We start from the raw sequence: 18,032 nt of genomic DNA, 5'->3' as shown, positions 1-18,032 counted from the left end.
TGCATTATTGCAACGCCCTTTTGAAGAAACATTCACATAATTAAAAAAAAAAAATCTGTGGATATCTATATTAAAAATTATTTGTCCAACTCGAGCATTTTAATTGTACATGTAAGGCCTGTAGCAATCTAAGAACAGAGGGGTTGAAGGCTAATATGATTAATCTTGAAGTTATTAGAAAACAATAGTTTAGTTAATTAGTCTTGGAAAGAAAAAAACGTATTTAATTCAAAAAAGCAAGTTTTTTCTACAAAACATGAAGAAGTTTGAAATAGTTCTGTAAGCGAACTGTGTACCTCTTATACTGATTAACTAATTTAATTCATAACTTATATAAAAGATAAATTCCAGACAGAAAAACTTGAAGGTTTAGAATTTGCAATTGGAATCTTTATAAATAATAAATTTCTTGTCTTCTTCAAAAATATATGGCAGAAAGTTTGTTGTAATAAAAATCGGTTATCGTAAAACCCTTTTAGTTGACTGGTTATAGAAATTGTATCAAATTCAAAATTATTAATTCTATTTTTTAAAAAAAAATATAAAAGTAAAAATAATTTTTAAAAAACATTTCCCTCATCTGAATTTTAATTTTTATAAATAGACATTTTATTACCAATCAGGGATCCTTCAAACAAATTGACATTTGCTATTGCTGCGCTGCGATGATAGATTGTAAGATATCGGAAACTTAATCCTTTTCTCCTTTCCGTTTTCTCGAACTTAAATTATTTTCATTGAAATTTAAAAATATTTACGGGGTGAGTGTGAATAAACAGTATAACTTAACTGAGAACTTAACAAACAACATTTACAGGAGAAATATTCGTCCTAAGAACACAAGTAATGAGAAGTTAAAAGGTATTTTTTCACTGTCACATTTAAACATATATATATATATATATATATATATATATATATATATATATATATATATATATATATATATATATATATATATATATATATATATATATATATATATATATATATATATATATATATATATATATATATATATATATATATATATATACTTATGCAGCAGCTGCAATGCAGGCTTAACATCTACAGCATATGGAGTGACGTGCAGTACGTAAAGAAATCAACAGACCACCTTAAATAACTTTCTATCTAATGATCAGATCTTTACATTCTTGGACTCAATCTTAATGGTTCAAGCGGGTGACCTCAACTATGCTCAATAATTAGAGCAGACAATAATTTAAATTACGCAAACAGATACGAAAACGTACTTACATTGAATAAAAATATTTTATTAGATATTTTATTAAATAATTTATTAGATATAAAATATTTTATTTCTCACCCCGAACCATAACTTAATATGTTCGCTAATAATAGCAGTACTGGAAAATAACTTTAAATAAGGGATACAAAAATATTTAAAGGAAAACAATTTGTGATATCGCAACGAACTATAGGGGGCGTTGTTGTATGAGACGAATACCTGCGATTTCTATATCAACAGTCATTCAGTTACTCTAGAGACGTCTTTAATGTAGCATGTAGCATTGCAACGTTCCTTCTCGATTGCGGCTAATTAAATTTAAAAACGAAAAATATTTGATATTCTTTCTTATGCAAACAAAAACAAAATGAAATCTCTTTTTATTAGAGAAGGAGTATCCATAACACATCGGAAAAATATTTGTACATAAACAGAAAAAAATATGTATATTCATATAAAAGTTAAAACCTAATGCCCGAGAAATAGTTTTACTAAATTTAATGATGTAACATGAAAGGCCCATTTAAACTTTACATTCCATAGTTTTGAGAATCATATTACTGCCAAAATTAAAATGAAAAAAAAGTATACATGAGCCTCATAATTTTATGAAATTTAATTTTGTAAAAAAAGTTTTTTGACAACAATTTTTATCAAAAAATTTCAAGTTTCAATAAAAATCATTATTTAGAAACCAAAAAACGTAAAATAAGGAATGCTGACGAAACAAAAACAAAAAAACAATTCTTTTTTGTCGCCATTTTTTAGTGCTACGAAAATTCGTCTTTGGGATTTGCCAAAAACAAAACAAGATGCAATTTTTTTTTTCAGGAGCGAAATATTTTACTGAAAAAACGAAAATGTACTAATTCCCACGACATGAAACTTTATCTTGGTAAACGTACGTTTTGGAATTGTTATTTCATTTGGAATCTTATTTATCAGAGTTCATATGGAGATATGATTGTTTTGAATCTATGCTAAACTCTATATCGGCCCATTTTCCACCTAAATCCGATTGACTACTTTGATTTTAAATAAAGTGCTTTATTTTATGATTTGTCGCAAAAATTTTAAGTATAGATTGGTGGCACTTAAAAACCGCCAAATCTGTAGCGGCGGTGGCGTTAATATGTAAGTACCCAATTTTTGTTCCATACTTTTCTGAATCATATTACTTCAAACATTGGAATATACAAGAAGTATACATAAACACATAATATTATACCATTTAATTTTTCAAAAAAAGTATTTTGAGAAAAATTTTTATCAAAAAATTATAAACTAAAAAACGGAAAATAAAAGAATTCTTAGGATAAAAAACGATTTTAAGAATTCTTCACATTAAAATAAGAACTTTCATATTGTTTCTTTTTTTTTATTATTCTAAAAGTTCTTAATCAGACGTAAAAAACCATTCTGAAGAGAACTATCATGTAATAAGTAGAAAGAAAAAAAATATTTACAAGCAAATTTTTTATTATAAAAATCATAACACTCACCTGTTTTATAAATCCGCAGAATTCCGAATGAAATGTTCTTCGTATGAAAATTTTATTTTCAAATAGTATATGCATAGATTATCCTTTCATTACTTTTGGACAACATACCACACATCAAAATTTTATAATTGTAAGATCTCGATATGCATTTGAATATGTAGCTTAAAAACAGCTGAATTCTAGTTGGAATTATTCTTTCAATTCGCGATCGCAATGAACTATAGGGGGCGTTGTTGTATGAGACTAATACCTGCGATTTCTATATGAACAGTCATTCAGTTACTCTAGAGACGTCGTTAATGTAGCACGTAGCATTGCAACGTTCCTTCTTTATTGTGGCTAATTAAATTTAAAAAAGAAAAATGCTTGATATTCTTTCTTATGCAAACGAAAACAAAATGGTATCTCTTTTTATTAGAGAAGGAATATCCAAAACACATCGGAAAAATATTTGTACATTAACAGAAAAAATATGCATATTCTTATAAGAGTTAAAACCTAATGCCCGAGAAATAGTTTTACTAAATTTAATGATATAACATGAAAGGCCCATTTAAACTTTACATTCTATAGTTTTAAGAATCATATTACTTCAAAAATTAAAATGAACAAAAAGTATACATAAGCCTCATAATTTTATGAAATTTAATTTTGTAAACAAAGTTTTTTGATAACAATGTTTATCAAAAAATTTCAAGTTTCAATAAAAATCATTATTTCGAAACTAAGAAACGTAAAATAAAGAATGTTGACGAAACAAAAACAAAAAAACAATTCTTTTTTGTCGCCATTTTTAGTGCTACAAAAATTCGTCTTTGGGATTTGCCAAAAACAAAACAAGATGCAATTGTATTTTTTTAGGAGGGAAATATTTTACCGAAAAAACGAAAATGTACCAATTCCCACAACATAAAACTTTATCTTGGTAAACGTACGTTTTGGAAATGTTATTTCATTTGGAATCTTATTTATCAGAGTTCATATGGCGATATGATTGGTTTGAATCTATGCTAAACTCTATATCGGCTCATTTTCCACCGAAATCCGATTGACTATTTTGATTTTAAATAAAGTGTTTTATTTTATGAATTGTCGCAAAAACTTTAAGTGTAGATTAGCGGCACTTAAAAACCGCCAAATCTGTAGCGGCGTTGGCGTTAATACGTAAGCACCCAATTTTAATTCCATACTTTTCTGAAACATATTACTTCAGACATTGGAATATACAAGAAGTATACATAAACACATAATATTATACCATTTAATTTTTCAAAAAAAGTATTTTGAGAAAAATTTTTATCAAAAAATTATAAACTAAAAAACGGAAAATAAAAGAATTCTTAGGATAAAAAACGATTTTAAGAATTCTTCACATTAAAATAAGAACTTTCATATTGTTTCTTTTTTTTTATTATTCTAAAAGTTCTTAATCAGACGTAAAAAACCATTCTGAAGAGAACTATCATGTAATAAGTAGAAAGAAAAAAAATATTTACAAGCAAATTTTTTATTATAAAAATCATAACACTCACCTGTTTTATAAATCCGCAGAATTCCGAATGAAATGTTCTTCGTATGAAAATTTTATTTTCAAATAGTATATGCATAGATTATCCTTTCATTACTTTTGGACAACATACCACACATCAAAATTTTATAATTGTAAGATCTCGATATGCATTTGAATATGTAGCTTAAAAACAGCTGAATTCTAGTTGGAATTATTCTTTCAATTCGCGATCGCAATGAACTATAGGGGGCGTTGTTGTATGAGACTAATACCTGCGATTTCTATATGAACAGTCATTCAGTTACTCTAGAGACGTCGTTAATGTAGCACGTAGCATTGCAACGTTCCTTCTTTATTGTGGCTAATTAAATTTAAAAAAGAAAAATGCTTGATATTCTTTCTTATGCAAACGAAAACAAAATGGTATCTCTTTTTATTAGAGAAGGAATATCCAAAACACATCGGAAAAATATTTGTACATTAACAGAAAAAATATGCATATTCTTATAAGAGTTAAAACCTAATGCCCGAGAAATAGTTTTACTAAATTTAATGATATAACATGAAAGGCCCATTTAAACTTTACATTCTATAGTTTTAAGAATCATATTACTTCAAAAATTAAAATGAACAAAAAGTATACATAAGCCTCATAATTTTATGAAATTTAATTTTGTAAACAAAGTTTTTTGATAACAATGTTTATCAAAAAATTTCAAGTTTCAATAAAAATCATTATTTCGAAACTAAGAAACGTAAAATAAAGAATGTTGACGAAACAAAAACAAAAAAACAATTCTTTTTTGTCGCCATTTTTAGTGCTACAAAAATTCGTCTTTGGGATTTGCCAAAAACAAAACAAGATGCAATTGTATTTTTTTAGGAGGGAAATATTTTACCGAAAAAACGAAAATGTACCAATTCCCACAACATAAAACTTTATCTTGGTAAACGTACGTTTTGGAAATGTTATTTCATTTGGAATCTTATTTATCAGAGTTCATATGGCGATATGATTGGTTTGAATCTATGCTAAACTCTATATCGGCTCATTTTCCACCGAAATCCGATTGACTATTTTGATTTTAAATAAAGTGTTTTATTTTATGAATTGTCGCAAAAACTTTAAGTGTAGATTAGCGGCACTTAAAAACCGCCAAATCTGTAGCGGCGTTGGCGTTAATACGTAAGCACCCAATTTTAATTCCATACTTTTCTGAAACATATTACTTCAGACATTGGAATATACAAGAAGTATACATAAACACATAATGTTATACCATTTAATTTTTCAAAAAAAGTATTTTGAGAAAAATTTTTATCAAAAATTGCAAACTAAAAAACGGAAAATAAAGAATTCTTAGGATAAAAAAACGATTTTAAGAATTCTTTACATTACATTCTCTTAAAATCATTTTTTTATCCTAAGAATTCTTTACATTGAAATAAAAACTTTCATATTGTTTCTTTTTTTATTGTTCTTATAGTTCTTAATCAAACGTAAAAAACCATTCTGTAGAGAACCATCATCAAAAGAAAAAAAAATATTTACAGGCAAATTTTTTTATTGTAAAAATCAGTGCACTTACCTGATTTATAATTCCCGGAGAATTCCAAAATGATAAGTTCCTTGTTTGAAAACTTTATTCTCAAATAATAGATACATAGTTTATCCCTTCATTACTTTTAGATAACATACTACACAGCAAAATTTTATAATTGATATGAATTTGAATATGTAGCTGAAAGCAGAATAGCTGAATTCTAGTTGAACTTATTCTTTCAAAACTAAAAAATACTTACCAAGAAAACGATTAAAATTGATTAAGAATCAGCACAAATGGCACTATTTCAAGTAACTTGGATAATTTTTTATTGTTGTTTTCCGAATTATATGGATACAGAAATATATACTATTCTATAATGAAGAAGAATATGTTATAACTATTACAATTCTGTATGTTCTGAATTCATATTTATTCACTGGAATGACGAAAGCAATGTTGACTTCACCTTAATTCGTAATGAATTGAAGACAGAAGAAATGTATTTTACCTTAATACACCCATGTGTAACAGTATCCGAAATCGGAAGTCATCAGTTGCAAGTTTGTTGATAATAGAAATGAAAAATTATTGAGGAATTTTTCTTCAAATGTTTGGCGTGTTCTGTTCCTGAAAGATTTACTAATATTCTGGAGATTTTTTTCAAGTTCTTCGGCCTTTTCCTTAGGGAAATTTTGTTTCTTATTTGCTGCTAAAAATGGCGTCTGATTCTGTCAATGATTTCGATGGAACTAAATGAAAACGTGATAAATTAATGTCTGATATTTACAGGCTCCCGCTAGACGGCGTACTCGAGCGTTGCGATAGCGAATATTGAATTGAATGAGGAAAAACTGGATGCTCTCAGCTTTCGATGGTAAGTTTAGTTGTAACATTTTAGAAAGCAACATTTTAAAAATATATTACCTTTTCACACACATGCGTTCTAAATTTTAATTGGCTGTTTTGTGCGTTACTTACAGCGAGTGTTCTGTGATTGGCTGTGTGTTATCATTCCACTCTCTTCTTATATGGAAAGATATATATGGAGGTGGCAAACTCCATCAATAGTCTGTGTACAGCCATTTTAGGACCAATAATATACAAACCTAAGTAATTATTTCATAACGTGAGTGGCAATGTAATCCTAATGTAATAAATGAGTTCGCAATGTAACGTAAACTGTTTTAAACATATACCTAGCTGTTCAACTCTACTTAAATTATTACTTAAGAACACTTAACAAAATTAATGATGACTATTGTATTGCCAATAGATAAATACTGGATTAAATGTTGCCAATGTATAATTTTTATGTTAATTGTAATGGAATAAAGGATTATCTAGAATAAAAAAATGATCAACTGGCACTTAAAAATATAGTGTAACTTCGAATGACAATATATGATACCATAAGAAGAAATAAATAAAAAATATTTAGCAAACTAATAGATTTTGGGCAGCAAAACAAAATATAACCTAAAGATTAATATTTAAAACAGGGCGGTGTCGCTTATGTTTTTTTAATATAGAAAGGAAATTATTCTTACCACCATAATCAATTGTTGTCGAACTCTTTTCGTAAAGATTTGAATGTGTTAACCTACTCGTTTACAAAATATCTTTAACGTAGTTTTTTGAAACTCTATCACCAAGGAAAATGAAAAGGAGCGACAGCTTAAATGCCTTACATTTGAAACAAAGCTACAATTTAGAACCATTTTTATATACCTATTCTACTTATACTATATACATCTTGTCATGAAGAATTCTCTGCATTACCGAGTGAACAAATAACTTAAATATTTTAAAAGTTATTAAACTTTTCTTTAAAAAAATGCTTTTTGGCGACTTCTTTCCATCTCAATGACAGTTATCAATATCAGTGACGTATTCTCATTTTTTTTTGTAATTTTGTATGAGCCCATATTATATAATATTAAAGTTTTAAAATATTTAAAAAATGCACCACTAACGCTTTCCATTTCACAAAACTGTGGCTTTTCTCTATGTCGACGTTTTGCGTCACTTTCAGAAAGTATAAAAAGCGCTGGGTTAAGGTAGGCCTAACAGTCAAGATTAGTTGTTGAAAACACACAGCAGTTATGAAAATAGCTTATTATTCACAAACAATCCTTATTCAGTATAACCACGAAACCTTCGAAAAACAAACTTAAATATTTTGCTTATAAACATCATTTTGCAAGAAGTACGAAGGTAATTAGTATTCGTAAATTTTTTTACGCATTTAAAAAACTTACAATAATTGCAAATAACAATAAATACACTTACGAATTCGATCTAATGCCATTCTGGCTTGTCTTATCTCTAAAATCAAAAAAGATAATGAAATAAGAAAAATTTCTTATAAAACATGACAAATTCCGTGTTATATGAAATTGATAGGAATAATAAAGCTCATTCTAAAAATCTAGGTTTTTATGTGTTTTCAAATTAGCAAATAATAATTTTAAGCATTTAATTTAAACTAGGAGGCTTCACCCCCTGCTCGCTGGCGCTCACCAACCCCCGGAACTGCTTTCGCAGTTCATTTCGGATGCTCGCTTTGCTCGCTCATTGGATACTTTCTTAACATCTAACCTTTGTATACTTTTTTGAACACTGAAGTTCCGAAAACTTTTCATTGTAGAAAATTCTAAGCCTGTGCATTTCAATATTAATTTGAAATTGCAAACAGTTCACATATTTTTCTTAATCACACTATTCTAAATTTCAGTTGTTGACAAAAGTAACTGTTGTAAGTTTTATTTTAAAGTCTTTCCCACCAGAGGGCTAAAACCATGTGTTGTAAAACAACATGAAATAGTACTGAAAGCCGAATGTAAAGCATCGTCTTCGATGAAGATAATTTTGTAAGAATTGGTTTGATAATTCGGTGAGAATTCACCTGATTAGACATACGATGCACACTACGTGCTCTTGCGCGCCGAAGCCTATCAATTAAAACGTATTAGCGTTTTATATAATATAGATTAGCCATATGATGCTCACTACGTGCTCTTGCGCGCCGAAGCCTATCAATTAAAAATGAAAACTGTTGCCACAGCGAGAAAAGAAATATCATCGATTTTATTGATACATACGTACGTATTAGCGTTTTATATAATACTAGGAGGCTCCACCCCCTGCTCGCTAACGCTCACCAACCCCCAAGAATTGCTACGCAATCCTATGTGGTTCACGCCATGAACCATGGCTCGCTGCGCTCGCTCGCCAATGAACACAAAGACATAATATAATTCTAGCACAAAGACATAATATATTATCATCAAAGACGTAGTATTTTATCATCAAAGACATAGTATTGTACTTATGTAGATGAATTCTAACAATGTTCTTATTGGCTTTTAAAAAAGTATATTAGCTATTTAGATTGTACATGGTGAAAAAATCAAAACATTAGCTAAATAAGAAACATATTAGCAAAATAAATTATCAAATATTGCTTCACTAATATTCTGCATTTTAAAGCGTGAAAATTCAATGCATAAATAAATGCGAAATATAAAAAAATTCAATGCATTCAATACAAACACTTAAACGTTTTTTAGACGTTTAGGTAGCTCCCAGTAGAAAAATATCAGCCTTCTAAAGCATTCTCACTTCAATTAATTAATTCCTAATTGAGTTTAAATTAAATATTGTCATGTTTTTAGTGCATGAATCTGAATTGAACAACCTGATAATGCTCACTATGGTTATTGTTATCTGGTTGCTCACTACGTGCTCTTGCGCGCCGAATCCAATCAATTAAAAATGAAAACTGTTGCCAGCGCGAGAAAAGAAATATCATCGGTTTTATTGATACATACACACGTACGTATTAGCGTTTTATATAATAAGATAGATGTTAGCCGACTGGTTGTAGGAGGAGGCGGTCAAGGAGTTGGTGTCCAACCAGGAAGATCTCGGGTTCGAATCCCTCTTGAGGCATGGGTTTAATCTGTTCTGGCTTTCTTGTGTTAAGTGACATTGATCCAGCATTACGGCACTCACGATAAAATGGTTAACATTAGACACTACGATTTTCGATTTTTTTTTTTTGGTATTAAAATAAAAAAGCGAAATAATATTTATGTGCAGTAAACTTTCTACTATTATATTTTTACTTTCAATTTTTTTTATTTACTGCCTTGAGTTAAGTTTTAGACCAACGGTATGTGTTTCGCTTATGACTTATAAGTATCATTTTGTAATAAATACAAAAACTGCTCATATTTTAATGAAATTTTTACACTCTTTTAAAACATTAAATACTTATAGATATTGATAAATATAGTTACCTTGTGCTTGTCTTACCGATCTGGCTATAATCGCAATAAATAAATAAATAAATATATCAGAAAACATTTTATTTTAAGACACGCATATTCTGCCCAATTTGAACTTGATTGGAATAATGAAACTCGTTACGGAATTAATATCTCTTTAAAAAACCAAAAGCTAATTTAAAACATTTTATTCAAATTAAAAAGTTTACTTCTGAAATTATTCAACTATAATAACGTTGATTACTGTTAATGAATAAATAAATTTCCTTGACTAAAAATGAGAAGCTGATATGAAGCTTAAACTTATAACTTGAAAATATAGATTTTTGTTTCCGTTGATGATTTACGAGAAAGCTATGCAAATTTAAAACAAAACTATTTTTCTTCTATCATTGATTAATGATGAGTTTTTCAATTTTTTGAAATTTTCATATTCATTATGAAAGGCTTTAGCAAAATGTCTTTTATTCCAAAAATAAATAAAATAAAATAATAATTTTATTACATTTACGTAGACTGTAGCGTTGTAGTTTTAACCTGAACTGTACACAACAAAATATGCGGGAAAAAATCATAAAATTGACTGGAAATATGCCTATTATACATTAAATTATTTTTCACCAAGTTATCTATTTAGAAGTAATGGAATATATATGTCACCGCAATGAAATCATAAAATTGAATGGAATCCTAAAAAATCATAAAATTGACTGGAAATATGCCTATTATACATTAAATTATTTTTCACCAAGTTATCTATTTAGAAGTAATGGAATATATATGTCACCGCAATGAAATCATAAAATTGAATGGAATCCTAAAAAATCATAAAATTGACTGGAAATATGCCTATTATACATTAAATTATTTTTCACCAAGTTATCTATTTAGAAGTAATGGAATATATATGTCACCGCAATGAAATCATAAAATTGAATGGAATCCTAAAAAATCATAAAATTGACTGGAAATATGCCTATTATACATTAAATTATTTTTCACCAAGTTATCTATTTAGAAGTAATGGAATATATATGTCACCGCAATGAAATCATAAAATTGAATGGAATCCTAAAAAATCATAAAATTGACTGGAAATATGCCTATTATACATTAAATTATTTTTCACCAAGTTATCTATTTAGAAGTAATGGAATATATATGTCACCGCAATGAAATCATAAAATTGAATGGAATCCTAAAAAATCATAAAATTGACTGGAAATATGCCTATTATACATTAAATTATTTTTCACCGAGTTATCTACTTGGAAGTAATGGAATAAATATGTCAGCGCAAAAAAACTTGATGCTGAAGGAATTTTTTTCCATTAGTTAATTTTATATTAATTGCACTGGACGTTTAATTAATAATTAAGTTTCATATATTAGGTAAACAGAAGTATTAATATTATGAATAAATCGTATAAATTTATTCTATTTTATATTAATTGCACTGGACTTTCAATTAATAATTAAGTTCCATGTATTAGGTAAACAGAAGTATTAATATGATGAATAAATGTTGTGACGCGTTATGCGGCGTCACCAAATTAACGAGAAATTATTCTTCGAGTTTCTTCGATTGATATTCATTCTAATGAAACGTGCTTCTGTAAGCCTAATAATTAAAAGTCAATGAGTGTCAATAAAATGAAATTATGCAAAATGTGCCAATTTCATGAAAAAATTGTGATTATGGTGAAGTTTGTCTGTCATGATGATATAAAGCTTCACTTCCTTCAAATATAAATATATTAATAGAAGTTGATATGTTCCAATAGATATGCACACTTTTTAAAGTCTCGCCAAATGTAAATATTTCTTGAAGCAAATGAAATTTTATATTAGCATATTTTTTACTCCTCAGTTTTAAGGGATAGTCCATTTAATCGACTATCATAGTTAGAAAAGCACTATTGCATTTGTGTTTTTGCGTCGGTTGTAGTTTGACGTCTCTGTCTAGAATCTCGAGCGAATGATTGAAATTAGCATAACACTCTGATTGCTTTATCTACGTTTTTTTTAAATGCGTGAAATATGATATCACTAACGAACATTTTACTTAATATCAATACAGAATCACGTTTCCTTTACGCAAAAATTAATATATAGATTACTCTTAATACGTTAAATTATTCATTTCTACTTACATAAAATCTCCTCTTTAGCATCTCCATGAGTGACTGAAAAATAAAACTTTTCATAGTAAAAACCCTTTAAACTTTATTCTATTTAAAAATATTAAAACCAAAAAAATATATTAAAACATAAATTTCTGCCTTTTTTTTTGCAAAATATTTTTTTACGCATGGATTTAAAAAATAAAATGCGGTGTTAAGTTTTTGCTATTTTTTCAGTCTTAAATTATTTTATTTACTATTTTAAACATATTTGTATAAAAACGTAGAAAAAATCATTATTATAAGATTAATTTTTTTATTTACAGAATTAGAATTTTTTTGGTGTGCATCGTGGTAATATAATTCAATTGGATCTGAGTGGTCCCTATCTCAATTTTTTTTTAAATAAATTATTTTCAGTTTAGTTCAAAACATGCATAACAAAGTAAAAATAAATGTATATCCATTTTCTTATCATAATATCGATTAACTCATTAAGTAAAACAGGCTTGTTTAAAAAGAAATCTCGCTCATGCTCCTCTTTAATTGGATCCGTGGTTTCAAAATGTCCATTCTTAATTATTGATTATTTTATTTTGGTTTAGTTTAATAGTTTAATTTATATGTATTATACTCTGTTGCAAGTTAAGAAAAATCCATTATCGCTATAGGGAGAGCTGTTTGCTTATAAGTGCAAGTAATCGGCCCGAGAATCGCTAACTCTTGAAACATTGTTGCATAGAAACATTTTTTACTTGCTCTCTTAAATCATATGAATGGAGAAACACAAAACTTAATCATAAATTAACAAGTAATACGAATTAATGAAAATCATATCTAAAATCTAACAAATATACTCCTCATATACGGCTTTACAAATACATGCCTTTCTGTTGGCATTTAAAAAAAACTGATGAAAGAGTAATAGTGTTTCCTGCAAATGAATTTTTTTTACAGCTAAACGAAAGTAAAGATTCCTTATCTTGCATTTGGTTTGTTAAGAACCTGTCAGCATAAAACGCTCCAATTTTAGTGGTCCCATCAAATTCTCTTGCAACGTCATATAGTTGGTTCTTTTTCAAGAATGAATGCTCTTCTCTTCCTCGAAATATGTCGCCAAGTCTGAGATTTCCGCATAATTAAGAAACTAAAGCCTTTTTAAAAAATTTCCATGATTGGTAAAACTTGTAAAAAATATCACGAATTAATTAATTACGCATTAAATTTCTGTCTGACGTGTTTAACTTTTAAAAGCTTTTATATTGTTTTGAAAACATATTTGTTTAGTTTGATAATGAAATAGAATGGAGTCGTGGATGAATACTTCAATCCTATACCGCAATGGTCTTCTCTTAACTTACAACTGAGTATAGGGGTTTACGCTTAGCAATCCAAGTGTATAAATCTTGTTCATCGTTATTTTTTTTTTTAAGTAAAAGTCGATGAAACAACTCTGGTCTTGGAAACATATAATTATTATAAATTTATGAAAGCAAAATTCGCTAATATACTGTTCGCAACGACATGAAAGCATATTACTGAATTGAAAAACTTCAGGGGCTTCAAAAATATGCAGATGGAAATAAGAGTCAAATTGTTTTCAAGCTCTCAAAAATAAGCACCCGTTCTCACGACCAGTCAGACGTAGATGAGAAGGATGAGATTTATAATTGATATGAAAGTGTACCTGAATTTGAAAACTCGTAAACTGTACTTAAAAAAAATTATTTGAACTTAAGAATACAGAATATGCAACACAATAAGAATATTTCAATGAGAAGTCATATTACTTATTAACAACATATAACAATAGCCTTATATCATATAGCAGTTCAAATTAGAAATAGTTTTCATCTCTCTCGGACTTTTTATATTACTAAAAATCTCGATAGAAATGTTAAAATTTATAACTAGTAAAGTATTTTCTTTAACTCTCTGATTTTTATTATATTAATTCATTTTTTGTTACTTTTGCGATCAAGTCAAACAAAGTTAGCCCATAATGAAGGTCTCCAGAGAGTTAAATTTTTCTTCAACAATGAATAAAAAGTTATCAATTAAAGAAAAATGGGGAAAACTTCGAGAAAAGCTTTGAAATAACTTTTAAGCAGTTTGGAACTTAAAAAAAAAAGCAAACCTAAATTAAGTTTATAAATTAAAAGGTTAATTTGAAATTGTATATCTGAGGATTTGAAATCGTACTTCTGAAGTTAAAAAAATAATGATGTTTTTTTTTTTAATTAAAAGTTTTTTTCTTGTATAATTTACAAACACCTTCGTAATTTCAAGTTTCTAATTTATATTGTTTTTACTTCACGAAACAAAGTTAACATGAAGCAAAAGAACAATTGTGAAGAAAATTAACAATAAAAATCCATTTGAAATTGCAACGATTCTTTTATTGATGGCAACAATTATTGTTTTGTATTGAAATCGCACTTCTGAATTAAAAAAAATTATCGATGTTTATCTTTTTTATTAAAACGTTTTTTTTTGTATATTTTACAAACACCTTCATAATTTCAAGTTTCTAATTTATATCGTTTTTACGTCATGAAATAAAGTGTAACATGAAGCAAAACAACAATTATGAAGAAAATTAACAATAAAAATCCATTTAAAATTGCAACAATTATCAACCATATTAGAATCATATGGCTCCAATCATATTGCATCGTGTTGACTTTATCATGGCTTCTTTAGCATGCAAGTTCATGCATTTTTTATGCAAGTTCTCCGCCTATATGGTGCTTTTTGCAACAAGTTAAGAAGGAAATATGTTTCAAATTAACTATCGACTGTTATTTTTTTAAATTCCATCTTGATTCCTCTACATTTTTTAATTATCATCAAAAATTTATTAAGACTTATAAAAATTATTAAGACTTATACGTTTCGTGTAGCAAAACAGAACGTAATCGTAATTTCATCACCCAAAACAACGGCGACGGCCTTTGTGATTTTTTGATGTGGACAGTGGCTGGGTGGCGCAGTTGGTTTGTCGTCGGCCTTCTGAGCCCAAGTCTGCGGGTTCGATCCCCAGCCCAGACTCCGGATTTCTGGGATGCAGAAAATCGTCAGCGGCCATGTCGTATGATTATGCGGCATGTAAAAGATCCCTGGAGCACCTTATTGGCCCTTGGCATTTCCGGCAAAATTAAATTCCTAGTGCACTTTAGCATCCAAATAGAGTCTCGGTGCTGCCATCTAGTGTGGTAGAAACTAGACGTCCAAATCAACACGGCCAACGGTACCAGACCCATTGTGGTGGTCCTGAAAGAGAGGATACCACTTCTGGAGAACGCACTAGGTCTGCTCATCGGGAAGACTGATTGTGCAGCTCATAGGAAATAAAAATAAAAAAAAGATCACATGCCTTTGTGTATCTTAAGATCCATAAACACTTTCTTAAACAGACTTGTCTGAAAAAAAAATCCCGATGGTCATCAAGTGGGTTAGTGATAAGTTCTTCACCAGTATTGTGGTCAGTGATCTAATTTCAGTACAAAACATGCATGCCAGGCTATGAAAACAAACCTTGAGAAGTATTTCATGGTGGTTTTCAAGTGGAGTAAATTGAAAAACTAAAGATTTAAGTGAACTTAACATGATTACATGTACTACGCAGATTTACATGCTTTTTAATTTAACATACTCGTCGAACTGCAATAACATTATGTACCTGAAAACCTATGACTGCAATTTTTACTAGCAAAAGTATTATCAGTTGCATGATTGATGAATTTGCAATAATTGCCCACGTAAATGCTTAAAATGTCATGGAAAATCTAGTAGAGCTCAATTTCACATATAATGAATTCAAAGGCTCGCATAACTCAGTTGTCTTTATTTTCTTATTATTAAGTATATTCTCAGAAATAATTTATCGAAAAGAAGTTTTTCAGAAAGATGTTTTAGAATTTGTTCTGATAAATTTTTTTATGTGAAAAATTCTTATTAAGCTTAGTGAAAAAAAAAAGGAAAGAAATGTTTACTGAAAAACAGTTATTTATTTTGATAAAAGGAGCATGTATTCATTCTATCATGAATTATGAATATAAAAACTAAAATTATTTTCGACAGGTTTTTTTATTTAAGAATTTTTTTAACTTAGTTATAAATTATAAATTTTAACAATGCTAGAGCATTTAAAATCATTATATATCGAAATCGTAAAATACAGAATAATGTCATACCATCTGCCTGAATTAAGAAGAAGGCAAAAATCATAGCTGCTACCTGTGGAACTTTCATACTGAAGTTCTAAATTTTATTTGACTTAAATTTACTAGCAAAAGTCGAGTTTTATAACAGATCAAATTTATTCAACCACATTTACCTTTATCTTTAAGAAATATAAGCTAGGAGTTTTCAGATATTGATTGTGTGATCAGGAGAGGAACTGATTCTTATATCAGATTTATATTTTCTTATCTGTGCTAAGATAAGACAGGAATACGAGAAATTTATTAGAAATTTAATGTTTTCTGGCTCTATAAGAATACCAAACAGTGCGATAATTTTTAACGTCGCTAGTTGGCGATCATTATCATGCTGTTTGGCAGAAAATGTGGGAAAATTTGGTCGTTTTGCAAAAGTATTTGGTATTTTTAACAGTACTAGTACAAGTAGATTCAAAACGTATAGTTGATAACCTTTCTTTTTAGTTGGACCGTGGCAGCTGGCTGATAGCCCAGTGGTTGGAGAATTGGACTGTGCTCCGGAGGGTCCGGGGTTCGATCCTCGAATGCGCTAAGACTCACCGAGTGCATGCAGTACACGTGCTCATAAAAATCCATGGAATCGAAAGTCCTGTGGTCCGTCGCTGAGCAATACCATGGGTGCAGGGATCTGGAGAAAATTTACTTCCTTTTAGGTTTATGTCAAAATTGCAGAAGCGAACTCACAAATTGTGACGTCAAGTCTTCGTAGCATCCTCAGGGGTTTTTCTCAGATCGTCGCCAATATTCCATTGTGCAGCTCTAAAGTGACGTAAATAAAATACCTACCTACCTTATTTACTAAACGCTTGTCAACGGTAGTTTTGGTCTGTTAGCTATTTTTATTTGTATGTAAGCTATAATCTAACATGTCATACTATGTACTTATTTTTTAAACTACGCAAAATTCGTATTTGGAAGTAATTTAAATGTTATGCGTCGAACTGCCTCTGCATCCTAAAATATAAGTGTGGTGGTAGCAGGTTCGAATCCCATATCAAAACTGGTGTATATATTTATTTAGGTTTATTGTTACACATACATATGCAGACTTGTATGATAGAGAAAAAATAGAGAAAGGACATTACAAAGATACAAACAGAGATTAGAACCAACTATCTCCACTCTACAAGAAATTCATCTTTGCAATGTGATTCTGAAACTTGAGCATCCCGCGGTAACCTTGAATCCGCAGTAACCTGGGGTGTGTGATATTCAAATAAATTTGCTTTGGACTTATACAAGTTCGCGTGCTTAATACCAATAATTGCTTGAGAGCCGTTGTAGCTCACGGGATAGAGCTTTCCAATGAGGTGAACCGGGTTCGAAACCTTAAAGATGGCTGATCGGTTCGAAGTCCGATCCCGGCTCGCACCCACCTTACTGCTGACGTAAACTATCCTCAGCGGTAGACGGATCATGGGATAGACTCCCCTTGCAGTCAGGCTAACCGAAGGAGACTTCCTTGGTTTTCCTCTCTATGTAAAGCAAATGCTGGTTAGTTCCCTCAAAAAGTTCTCCACGAAAGCAAATTTCTCCCTATACTTGATCCAAAAATTCCCTTGTCTTCTTGATTGGGTTCAAAATTA

The 18,032-nt window shown here is 29.2% G+C and overlaps 1 long non-coding RNA gene across 2 annotated transcripts in view; it reads right to left on the bottom strand.

Moving 5' to 3' along the window:
• Positions 1-16,634, bottom strand: part of LOC147807113 (uncharacterized) — a 47,087-nt gene extending 30,453 nt beyond the window's left edge. Inside the window, exons 1-4 of one of the 2 annotated variants that reach the window (XR_015435498.1) lie at positions 16,420-16,634; positions 12,254-12,286; positions 10,113-10,136; positions 8,101-8,136 (exon numbers count right to left, since the gene is read on the bottom strand). This is a non-coding gene — a long non-coding RNA (uncharacterized LOC147807113). The remainder of the gene's footprint in view (positions 1-8,100; positions 8,137-10,112; positions 10,137-12,253; positions 12,287-16,419) is intronic. The other variant, XR_015435496.1, reaches the window with a different exon arrangement.
• Positions 16,635-18,032: the final 1,398 nt, after the last annotated feature.

Source organism: Parasteatoda tepidariorum, chromosome 7, assembly GCF_982258835.1.
Source record: "Parasteatoda tepidariorum strain Cologne lab strain chromosome 7, Ptep-v5.0, whole genome shotgun sequence".
Lineage (NCBI taxonomy): Eukaryota > Metazoa > Arthropoda > Arachnida > Araneae > Theridiidae > Parasteatoda > Parasteatoda tepidariorum.
This window is presented reverse-complemented; position numbering and strand designations above follow the sequence as displayed.